The following is a 13,708-nucleotide window of genomic DNA, read 5'->3' as shown; positions in this document are numbered from 1 at the left end:
GCAGGAATACAACAGTGCAAGTATAAGAATGACTTCATAAGGGGGTGTGTCATGCTTGCTGTATGCTCATTGGAGCTCTGTGGCCCATGCTTGCCTTTAGCTAAGCACAGCTAAGGAAGGGTGTGTGTCTGAGGCCGTATTGTCTTATTCCATGAAATGCAGAGCGTGTTCGCATCCAGGCAGGGCCATTTCTGTTTAAAACAGCTTACATCAGCTAAATGGGTGTACACGGTGCGCAGCGGGCTTAAAAAAAAAACAACACAGGAAATAGCAGAACTGTTTACATTTGAGCAACAGGTATGTGTGGAGTGCCTCGGGGCTTATAGAGGGAGGAAGTGGGACGGGGAAACAGCAGTAGGAAGGCAATCAAAGGGAACTAGCATAGCTGGCAGGTGAAATGTATCAAAATCAGCCAATTACACAGCCAGCAGCCCAACACACAACTATAAACTATGCAAACACCGGTGTATGCAGACGGGGAAATTTTACCTGACAAAACTAACAAAATGTTAGGGGCTAGTATCACTCTCATATATCAATATGTGCAAGAGGCTGAGGCTGGTGAGGATGTGAATGCCGACAACCATCCCACAGTGAAGAGGAGGAGAAGAGTGTACAGACCCAGGGTAACCTACCAGGGGCTACATGAGCTGTTGATAGTGGAGCGCTATAGGGTGGACAAGGATATTCTACAGCAAATTGTTGAGCTGTGCCAGCCCCGCCTCACACACAGAACCAACAGAGGGGAACCCATCCAAGTGGATGCCAAGGTATGTGTAGGCCTAAGAATACTAGCCACAGGTACCTTCCAAAGGCCAGCTGGAGATATCATGGGGATCTCACAGGCATCAGCATCTAGGGTACTGCACCAAGTCCTGGATGCCGTGTCAGCACATGACGGTAAGCACATATATTTCCTCAACACTTGTGAGGAGTTGACCAGAAATATGCATCTCTTCCACCAAATAGCAGAATACCCTAAGGTAGTGGGTGCTATAGACTGCACGCACATGCACATCAAAGCACCACTCGGCGAGCCAGGTAGGATCTACATAAACCGCAAGGACATCTCCTTCATCAACTGCCAGGTCATGTCCGATGCCCAGGGCATTATCTTGAATGTGTGTGCCTGCAGCCCTGGAAGCTATCACGACTCCCACATCTGGCACATTACACAACTAAAGATGCAAAAACCAAATGGCTGCAGGTACACTGAGGTACCCAAAACACACAACAACAGCAAAAGTAAATTAAGGCACCAAAGCTACACACTGGAAATCAGTCACTGTACTTTATTGCAGAAGACAAATGGTAAGCGCTTTCACAACTTAATGTTGCTTCATCAGACCACATCACTACAAATGATGCTTGGTTAAATACTAGGACAATTAGTATGACATCACAATTTAAAGAGATATTACTCCACTAACATAAGAACATATATCAATATCCATAAGAAAAATGCATAAAATATATTTAAAAACAATAATATTTAAAAACAATAGTATTTAAAAAAATATTAATATTTAAAAAAGGGGGGTGTCATCCCTGATGGTTATTAAAATATATATATATATATATATATATATATATATAGATATAGATATAGATATATATATATATATATATATATATATATATATATATATATATATATATATATATATATATGTGTGTACATATACACACACATATAACCATAATAGTACAATAAAAAATATATATATATAAAAAAACTCATGTTTTAGTGTTTAAGGCGCCTGGCCTTAAGGTAAGGAACTAATGAGGTGCAGCCATTCAAACCAGGATATCTATCTGCTTGTAATTTAGTGATCCATTGTTGTTCTAATTCTTCAGTGTGGTTTTCTATGTCACCACCTCTGTTTGTCCTTACTATTTGTTGTAAGATTAAAAATTTAAAACAGTGACTACTGTCTGTATTCAGGACATGATTAGCTAGAGCATTTGATTGCTTCTGGTTCCGTATGTCCCTTATATGTTCTAACATTCTTTCTTTAAAGCTCCTATTTGTTTTGCCTACATAATAGGCATGGCATGCTTGGGAAAAACAAAAATAAACAACATCGACACTTTTACAATCATAATAATTCTTCGTATAAAGTTTAAAACATTTCACAGGATGAATGTACTCATTTTTAGTGTAGACATGCTGACAAGCAGCACAATTCCTGCACGGGAAGGTGCCCTGTCTGTTTGAAAGATTTTTTCTAAAAGACTGATGTTCTCTATTACAGAGCTGCTGCTTTAAAGATGCATTATTTCTAAAACTGAAGTTTGGGGTGTCAACAACTGTGGAAACCAGACCTGGTATTTCATGTAATAGGTGCCAATTCTTTTTAATAATTTCTGTATACTTATTGATGTCACTTGCAAATCTAAAAACTATTCTAAACTTATTTCTATCAATACTTGTATCATAAGGTATACTTGTATCAGCACTATAAGAGCTCATGTATGGTTTACATCTTGTAGATCTCAATTTCCATGCATCTGCTATCACTCTAGTGATTTCTGAGCTAGAATAGCCTCTTGTTTGAAATTCATCTTGTAACTTATTTAAAGCAACTACTGCCTCTTCATCATTATTATGTAGACGTAGGGTTCTATAGACTTGTCCTTTGAGGACATTTCTAGGTATGCGTCTCGGGTGCATGCTTGACCTGTGCAGACAGGCATTGATTCTTGTAGGTTTGTGATAAATACTGGTTCTTATCTGCTTTAAATCAGTAAGGGTGACATTCACATCCAAGAAATCAACACATGTATCAGAAAAAGTAAAAGTAAACTTCAAAAAGTCTGTAGTACTATGCAGGTAATCAATTAAATTACTGACATTTTCACCATGCCCTTTCCACAAGACAAAAACATCATCCATGAAACGGACGTACCAGAGAATGTAGCCAAAAAATGGGTTAACATCTGACAAAACATATTGTTCTTCCCATCGTACTAGTGATAGATTGGCGTAGCTATTTGCACACGAAGTGCCCATAGCCACGCCAATCTTCTGTAGAAAAAATTGATCCTGAAAACTACAATATTATTTTCAAGTATAATCTCCAACAGTGCACAGACTAGCATAATCTTATTAGTAGTCAGCTTCTTATTCATATCGAGGAATTCTCTTATTCTATCAATACCCCAAACATTTGGAATACTAGTAAAAAGAGATTCAATGTCCATGGTAAGGAATACAAATTCTTCATCATTATCAATGGTTTCCATTCTATTTTGCAACCGCTGTAAAAACATTTTTGTGTCTCTAAGAACTGTATAACAACTATCCAAGAACTCGTAAAATGCCTTCTACATAAATAGATAGAGGCTCAGTGCACCATCCTGCTCCTGATACAATGGGGCGTAAAGGAGGAACCGTGGGATGTTTATGGATTTTAGGGAGTCCATAGATCCTAGGAACTAGAGGTTTTTGTACTGAAAAATAATTAAATAAGGATTCATCAATTAATCCTGTAATCAGTAAATCAAACACTAAAAAAGACACTTTATCAGTGATAGCAATTACAGCTGTTTTTGTCGGCATTTGATAGGTACAAGTATCTAATAGCAAAACCTTAATCTGGTTAACATATAAATCTTTGTCCATTAATACAATTTTACCACCTTTATCTGCTTGTTTAATAATAAGAGAATGTAAATCCTGCAATTCATGTAGAGCCCTATATTCTTCTGTATTTAAATTATGAAAGGTGCAGCCTTGCGTACCAGGAGTATAAGCTTCATAAAAGCATTTTCACAGATATCTAAAAATCTTTGTATGCCTGGAGGGGTGGTACAAAGGTGCTAGGTTTCTTGTATATATTTACATTGACATTTTCATTATTACGAAACATGCATTTTAATGATAAATTCCTACCAAGCAATTTCAAGTCTGTTAGCATTTCAGTTAAATCTGCCTTCTTGGCAGGTATAAAAAACAAACCCTTATTAAGCAAACTGTTTTGTTCATTAGTTAGAGTAAAGGTAGAAATGTTAACAATAAGATCAGTTTTTACATCCTCCTTTTCTTTGAAAAGTGTGCAGTTCTGTCCATTTGATTTTCCCTTGCTGTCTTTCCCATATTGGGATTGCTTTTGGCTCGAGCTCTGAATGGAAGAGCTGCTTTCAAAGTGAATTCTCCCACTTTCAAATTCTCTAAAAAAACACCAGTATATGTAGCATTTGCTTGTGAAGTGTCTATTGGAGTCTTACCTATATTGTTTGCATTCCTTTGTTCTTCTGACTTAGAATTTTTATCCATTACATACATTATACAACTATACCAGTCATTTGCCAGTGGGGACATCCCATATTTCCACCTAGTGGGGGATGCTGGCTATGCACTGGAGCCATGTCTGATGACACCCCTCAGAAATGCACACACACCTGAACAAGAATGCCATAATGAGGCACACGCACAAACCAGAATCATTATAGAGCATGTGCTTGGGATGCTCAAGTCATGGTTCCACTGTCTGGACATATCTGGTGGACCCTTGCAGTACTCTCCAGCTACATGCACACAAATGTTCATAGTATGTACCATGCTACACAATATAATCCTGTGGCAACAACTGCAGCAGGAAAAGCATGAGGAAGGGCCAAACAGCCCCTCACCATTGCCAAGGCCAGCACAGGCACAGAGGGACTCGGAGGAGGAACATCCTGAGCCTGCCCCTGTAGGCAGAAGGAGGCGTGCCCAGTATACCCAGGCATTGGCAAAGAGGCAATGCATAGAAGATACACTGACACGGTAAGGACCCAGGGAATGACATCTCTCTCTGACTCGCACATACAGTAAAAGGAATGCCAAACATGACACCAAATGTGCTTTACCATCTATAGGTAATGCACTATGTGCATCTGACATAGTCATCCCTCCAGCACCATCCTCAGTACTGGTCCAGCCACAAGGTAAATCACCCTTGCTATCAATTACTGAATGGAGTAGTATGTTATGATAGCTGTATGTATGGTATGGACACGAGCATGCAAGGGAATCGGGTGGCTGAATGGGATGGCAGCAGATACTGGACCCATATATGGGCAGCATGAAATCTATAAAAAATACTGGTGTCAGCATACTAGGCAGTACTAGAAAGGTGACAAATCTCATCACAGTACAATGGTGGCCCAAATAACTGTGTGTGTCCATAGGACACACACATGCATGTCAGTGAGACTCACATACCCACCACCAGCCTCAGCCAGCAGGACAGGTGTAGATTACCACAAAGAAAGGCTGGACTAAGGCCTCCCATTGATGGCAATGGTGAACATCCCCCAATCCAGACCTGTACAGACAGACTACAACAGGTCTGGCAGTTGTATGTTAGTTCTGAAGGGTAAAAGGTCTGGAACTGAAATTTAGGTCAACAAAACATAAGATCTGTACTCTACTGATATGCCTCCAGTCTGCATAATAGGTCAGAATAGAATATGAAATGGAAGCCAACAGAGTACCTGAAATACCTGTGCAGTCATAGCAAATGTTTAAAGTTGTCAGGTGTGCCCCCGACCCCCACCAATCCTATGTAGAAATGCAGTAACATGTAAGTGTGAAGGGTAATATCAGTGGAACACAGATTACCCGAGCTGGCCCAATCTACAGGATAGATTGTTGCATGTGTACAATATGCAGGGGTATGTGTGTTACGTTGTTGTGTGTTCAATATTGTCTGGAAGTGGTCAGCATGTAGTCATGAAGGGTTGTGTCTTGGTGGCCCATGGGCAGTACTGTGGTTGACAGGGCCATCTTCTGACAACTGCAGTGCCAAAGGCAATGCTTCTCAGCAATACTCATGAAAGCAGTCTTCCATACTCACTGTCCAGATGTCAAAATCTGTCATCGTCTGAAAGATGGACATGCCCTGAATGTGGGCACATACATACACACAGTACACAGGTGGAATTACCCTAGACAGAGTGCTTAAAATGTAGCTGTCAACTGCACATGACTTTGGAATTGTACGTACAGGTTAGCAGCACATTAGTTGTCAGTGTAGTATGGAATAATGATGTAGTCTGGCCAATCACTGGCAGACCACAAAAGGCACAGTCATGAAGTACTGAGAAACTGTTGATGTCCCCGCACAAGCCAGCATAAGGGGAATGTCCCAGGTATATCTGTGAGTCAGCTGCAAGTAGCTTCAATACCACACATGTACTCAGCTCACCCCACTATCAGCCACAGGTTTATCACAGGTCATATCCTTGCTGTTGGGAATGAGTACAGTATGACCCAACATCTGTATAGGGATACCCACAGAATGCTGCATGCTGAAGAGGTGTCCTTTGCAAGTGTGTCCCTAGCTGTAAGCAGCACCCTACCTGCATCTAGACCAATGGATCAATATGGACAGGAGGCATTAACACCTCGCACACTTACCCTGTCACCCCAGGGAAATCCACTGGCTCATAGCCTGGGAATGTAGGAGTGACAGAATGCACTGGCCTGCTACAGATGGCCTGCATAACTAACGAATGGCCTACAGTCCTATTTCAAAAGCCTGTGCCTCACGCATAGTGCCAGTGCATGGTATGGGTCCTAACAAACAACCAAACATAGTCACCAGAACACAAATGCAAGGCCATGTTGACAAATCCCAGTAGCATGCCCCCCCCCCCCATATCCTACTGCATGAACTGTGGACCAATCCATAAATACTGCTGGGATGAAGGGCCAGCTATAGGGATACTTCTCAGATATCACTCGCATAATGTTAGGAAGAAGATAGAATAACAGAGGGGGGTGTAGAAGCATGTACATCATGGAGTGTGTGAAGGCTGAAACACTGATGTATGCCCATACTACCCCTGCCTGCAAACCCAGGAATGGGTGGCCACAAACCTGCTAGTAAACCACAACATGAAGAGGAATTGACCAGATATATGAGCCCTGCCTCTGGGTAATCTGGGTGAATCTGTACAGCTGAGAAGTATGGCCAAAGCAGGATATGACCACTCTGTTAAGCTGATATATGTATAAGAAAGGGATCCTCAGCCACCATACTACCAAGGTGCTGGACCATTTACACAAAGCCATCAGCAAGTGTCTGTGGCTACGCCTCCAGAATGGCAGGAGTGTGCAAGAATGTGTAGGCTGCAGACCACAATACTGGACTCAGCTGCATTCATCTTGTATTTCCCGGTAAATAACTGTGAGCAATTAATCTTATCTGTCAGTAGTTGATGACATAATACATCACAGTGTAAAACAGTATTTATGTCTGAATATCTCTGCTAAAACCAACCATGTAACACAAGTAGCACAGACAGCAATAGTTACAGTATCCCCCTCTCTTTCGCCCATTGTGACTCCATATTGTCAACTTATCTACAGATATCCTGCAGAAACAGGTTGCTAGCTGTAGGTGTAGAACACCAAAGCCTAGACTGGAGTACAACCCTACCTGGAATGGATTCAAACACTCAATACAGAAGGTCATACTGGGCATGCTCCTACACTTAGAGAAATGAAGCCCATGTCTGACAACACAGTGGACTATACATATCTGTCATCTGCAGATGTCTGTGCACACACACAAAATTGCACACCAATTATGCTTCACACTCACATTGGATAGGAATATTCACACATATTTAAGGCCAAGAGACTATAATATGTCAAATATACACACGCAGAGACATGGGGAAGAGAGAGATAGACAGACAGTGATAGAGAGAATGCCATTATGAGGGCTGTCCCATCCACTACACATCCAGTTGTCCTATATCGCATGATGTGCTGATGTCAATCACTATACACATTCCTTTTGGTAGCCCTCATCCCTATAGTGTCTGTGGTGCTTGAGATAACTGTGTAACACAATAGTACAAATAAGTATTCATGTAGCATTTGTAAACTTAGTCCTGTCAAATGTGAAGTTGTATGTGAATGAGTGTGTGTGTATGTTTCCAGAAGAATGATTTATGGCCCATTCACACACTGGACTTCTCATTGCCCATGTTAGCACCCCTGCACGTGTCAGTCACCTTGAAATAATCCCTTTGGCCCGTATCAGCCTTATAAGTTGTGTGGTGCTTGCGATAACTGCGTAAGACTATAAAGTAATAAACTAGTTAGATAGGATTTCTAATCCTAGACAGGACAACTGTTAAAATGTTTGAGAAGAATGATTTTGAGGCCATTCACACTCACTACACCTCCCATTGCCCTACTTTAGCACTCCTACAGATGTCACCTTCAAAGATACCTTTGGAGAACACACCACCGTATAATCTCTGTGGTGCATGTGATAACTGTGTAATACCATAGTATAGCAAGCTCTTTAGGTAGAAGTCCTAATCCCAGCCCTAGCAACTGTGAAAATGTTCATATGTTCATAGATTGGTACTAGGCTATCAGCTCTAGGACCTATACAAGCCTAGCCATAACAATTCCCTGGCTATTTCTTCACACACTATTTACTTCCCTGGACCCCTGTCTAACAGGGCGACTGACATGATCCCCAGGGTGAATTTCCTTTCTCCCATCCAATCGTCAAGGTTCCTTTTGAAGAGGGCCAAAGAGGCACTCTGCTTGACATGTATGGGCAATCTATTCCAGAGTCTGGGGAGTCTCTGGGTCAGTCACCTATCCCTCCAGCATGTTTTGTTTATTGTGGTGACAAGGTTTAGATCCCTGGAGCATGTGGCTCTGAGGGATTGGGATTTCTTTAAGTGTAGCATGTCCAACAGCTCTGGGTTTGACATGGCCTTGTATGTTAAGCAGAGACTGCCTCTGAGTAGACGATATGCGACAGAGTATAGCTGGAGTTTTTTAAGGCGGTCAGCGTAGGGCATCTGCTTTAGGCCTGTGATTCTTTTAGTGAGGTATTTCTACAGCCTTTCCAGTTGTTGCAGATGTCTTGAGAGGTACATACCAAACGGGGCTTTGTATTCTATAATGGGTCTAATGAGGGATGAGTACAGTGGGACAATGACCTCCTTTTTTCTGGATGAAAAGCCCTTAGTGATGAGGTGTGCCACATAGAAGGGTGTCCTAACTGTTGTGGCGATGTAGTTTTTGAAGGTGAGACCACTGTCCACCTGTGTCCCTAAGTCTCTTTTCACACTTTCAGTGTTTAGTGTACTGCCACCTATATGGTAATTCACAAATACATGTTTTTTTCCCAAAGGGGATAACTATAAATTTCTTGGCATTGAGCTTGAGCCCATGGCTCTGGCACCAAGTATCTGTTTCTGTAAGGCCCTTTTGTAGAGTGTGTGCATTTTTTTGTGAGAGTGTATGTTTCTTTAATGACACCTGATTTTGTGGACATTCAGATTTACTGCACTTCCCATACCCCTCCTTTAGCCCTGCTGCTGATGTCACTCACCTTCAAAGATACCTTTGTACAGTTATCTAGCATATAACCTTTGTGGCACATGCAATAGTTGTGTGATACCGTAGTATAGCAAACTAGTTAAGTAGGAGTTCTAATCCTGGTCTTGGCAACTGTGAAAATGTGTGTGTGTGTGTGTGTGTGTGTGTGTGTGTCTTTGATAACACCTGTGTTTGTGAACATTTACACTTCTCATACCCCTTCTTTAGCCCTGCTGCTGTCACTCACCTTCAAAGATATCTTTGGACAACTTTTCAACATGTAAGCTGTGTGGTGTGTGCAATAATTGTGTAATACCATAGTATAGAAAGCTAGTTAGGTAGGAGTTCTAATACTGGTTGTGGCAACTGTGAAAATGTGTGCGTCTTTGATGACATCTGATTTTGTGGTCATTCAGACTTACTACACTTCCCATACCCCTCCTTTAGCACTGCTGTTGATGTCACTCATCTTCAAAGATACCTTTGAACAACTTTCCAACATATAAGCTCTGTGACGTGTGTGATAAATGCGTAGCACTTTAGTAGCAGTACATAGCTAGGTAGAGGTTTGAAACTCAGTATTGGCAAGTGTGTGTGTCTCATCAGTGTCCGGTGTGGGTGTTGGTGTGACTGTATAACAACAGGATCCATTACATGGTGGGTTTTGCTACATTTTCATATTGAGGACCCATGTGTCCCAATGTCATATTACAAGCCCAACAGTTGTCAAACACCATAGAGTTTTTTTTAGACAATCCACATAAATGTATATATAGGCAACAATTATAATACCCAAAGGCCACTCTCCAAAGACGGATCATACACAAACATGCTTGGCTCTTTCTTTCTTTCTTTCTTTCTTTCTTTCTTTCTTTCTTTCTTTCTTTCTTTCTTTCTTTCTTTTTTCTATCTTTCTTGCTCTCTCTCTCACTCTCACTCACTCTCTGTTAGATGTTGAAAAATGCATCTGTTTTGCATAGGCAGCAGCTTGACTTTGGTAGGTAATGTTCATGATTAGCTGATGGCCTGTGCACAAATTGGAGTCCCCTACTTGCTAATTGCATGTGAAACAGCTGTGATATCATTCCTATAGCCAATTGCATGGAAACACACTTCTATAACTAAGCACTGCAAGTGGGTGTTGGCCCTTTTCCTTCACTGTGAGCATGACTTCATGTGGGTGTCTGATAAACAGCATCACAGGGGGTAGTTGGAAATACCTCTTACAACAAACACTGTGGAGACAGGCCAACAAACTGAAGGGGGATGTTCCAGACATGGGGACAGAATGTAAGTATTGTTGTTTTACACTTGAAGTAATGGTGGTTTAACAGGGATAGTGTGGATATGGCTGTTCTGCATGATTTAAAGTCTGGCATAACAGTGTTATGTGGTTGGAAAACATTCACCTGTAGGGCTATCTGCAGACTGGCCAGAGTTTGGAGTCTCAGATTTGGTGTGTTACTCACACATTTTCTGTCTTTATAAATGCAGTAACATACTCAGATGTTTGTAGTCAGTAAATGGTAACATCCATGTGTGTTACTGACTTCATATCCCTCAGAAGGGATTTGTCACTACAAACCTTGTTACACCAGCAATGTTCTCATTTATTATAACCACAATATGTCAATATTGGCCCTGTATTTATGCCTCTGTCACCCAAGTCTGTCACCCTTTGTTCATATGTCATGCAGTGAGAGGTGGATATACACAGTTCATCATTATTTACTGACATAATTCCTGATATCAAGCCAGTGATATATCAAACTGCCAGACATGTAATGTATAGCAGACCTAAAGTTTGAGGACAAAACCTGGACATTCGGTTGTAGTCTGTACAGTAGTGAGGTCTGTGTACCTATGGTGATAGTTGACAGAGTGTCAGTATTGTGTAGCAGTGTACTGTGAATATGTTACTTGGCCTGTGTACAGACTGGGGTAGATGTCAGTGTTCTTGGTCCTGTTCTATCTGACATTGCATGCTGCTCCAGTTTCTGATACCTTATCAGCCTATATGTTTGTAGGGCCAGACTGAGACATGTTCCATACCACAGTCAGGCATCAGACTACACTGTGAATTGAGCCAGTATATGTAGGGTTAGTGTGTGAGTGGCAAACATGATGATGACTTTTGTTCACACAGCCCATATACTGTATTATTACTTAGGCTTACCATTATGTGACTGGAATTGTGTTGAGATTGGTTGTGGATATGCAATTTTGCATTGGTGTCTGTTATTCCATGCTGTTACATACCTGTAGTGCCTTCTAATTTTGCAATCACATGTGCATTCCCCATAGGTAAATTGGGTTAGGGTTGTGGCAGTCTGCCTGTAGTGTAGACAGTGCTTGCTGACATCCCTAGCAGCTCAGTGTATTTATCCTAGTGTGATGTTACATCCATATAGTTGTCAGATGTACTGTTGCCAGTCCACCATACATGTTGTGTATTTTTGACAAGGCAGTGGGCTGCTGTGAAGATGTATGTTACTAACTAGTGGGAAATATATTGGCTTGGGACCTCTGTCCTCCAGTTAATATGTGTTAGGACAGACAGGAGGGAGTGAATGCATCAACTGTGTGAGCTTATCTACTCCAGTATTTGTGATATAGTCCCATTCTCATGGCTTTAAACATCCCCTGTGTCAGGCTTGTTCCACATTTCTTGCACTAGGGAGTTCAGTCTATACCTCATGACCAACCAGATTGTTTCAGAATGTCCATGTTTATTGCTCATATTTCTTGTGATTATTTTATGATGTTTGTTAATAACTGATGACGTACATGTTAGTCTCAGAAGAGCCTTCCTTCACAACATATATGTTGACACAACCCCTGTCACTGTAGCAACATTCTGCATTTATAACTGCAATACGTACATTACATTCCCTTGCACTAAGAGGTTGATCATTATGGTGCTGAGGTATGACTCCACTATATGTCATGGGCATATGTTTTATATATATTTACATAAGTGTGTGTGTGTGTGTGTGTGTGTGTGTGTGTGTGTGTGTGTGTGTGTGTGTGTGTGTGTGTGTGTGTGTGTATGTATATATATATATATATATATATATATATATATATATATATATATATATATCTACATATGTATATGTATATCTATATATATATATATATATATATATATATATCTATACATGTATATATATGTATATATATATATCTTTTTATGTGTTAACATGAGTGCTGTATATACCTTTTCAGATGTATCCCACCATATTAATCTGACGTGTATATTTACATATAAGAGCATGGCTGATTCAACACTATAATTACTTACAAGTACTAAACAATTGTAGTAGTCAAAGCAGTTATTCACTACTATTCAGTATGTGTAGTGGATTATATATTTGAAAAAGCAAGAACATGACTGATTCAACACTATATTCACTTACAAGTACTAAATAATTGTAGTAGTCTAAACAGTTGTTCACTACTATTCAGTATGAGTACTGAATGATATATTTGAAAAAGCATCATCTATTCTTACAGCTCAGATGGCTTAGTGGTTAAGTGCTGTGACTGTAGTGTACGGGGTCCTGCGTTCAAGACATGCATGGACTATTTATTTTGTTGTTGGGCAGAACAAGGGCTAATGGAGACAGGGTGATTAAGGTGCTTTAAGCGGCTTTGTGTGAGTTTGAACGAAGTTAAGTGGTGCTAACATAATGGTTAAACAAATATGCACTTACACGGTGTAGGCTTTGCTTACCAGTGTGCAAATCCACTTAGAATTTACATTTAAGCAATGCTTAGACCTGCTATGCATAGCACAGCCCTGGTAACCAGTAATCACATTCTAGTCTGATCAAATAGCAGGGTAATACCATCTTTAATAACTGTATTTAAATCTATTTACATAATATGTTTCTATGTGCTGTCTTTACAGTAGCAAGGGGTGTGAGTAAACTGTATGGGAGACCTGCGTAAACATGGGTAGTACCACAATCCGTTCTCTGTGTATGTATTTCATACTTGGGTAGTATCCCAGCTTATATGCAGTCACACTTACCCCCATGCTAATTTCTTTAAAAGAAAAGAAAAAAGGGGTGATAGGAAAGTGGTGAACAAGGGGGCACAAAAAGTGTAGAATAATATGAAAAATAGCTAGGGATGTGCAGAATGTGGGTAGGGAAGTTTCATAGCTGTACATTTCTTCTACAGCAACAGCTGTGCATATATACTAAATTTGGAGTTAAATTTGCACACTCAACATTACATAGCTACAGTTTAGTATGTTCACCCTGTGCATCAGACCCATATTTGCATGTCCCTGCATATTGGTGTTGAGCAACAGTCACCCATGTTAGGAAGGACCAGGTCGATGTGATGGGCATG

Source organism: Protopterus annectens, chromosome 1.part2 (genome assembly GCF_019279795.1).
Source record: "Protopterus annectens isolate FY-2018-M chromosome 1.part2, PAN1.0, whole genome shotgun sequence".
NCBI lineage: Eukaryota > Metazoa > Chordata > Ceratodontiformes > Protopteridae > Protopterus > Protopterus annectens.
Note: the sequence above shows the minus strand (reverse complement) of the source record.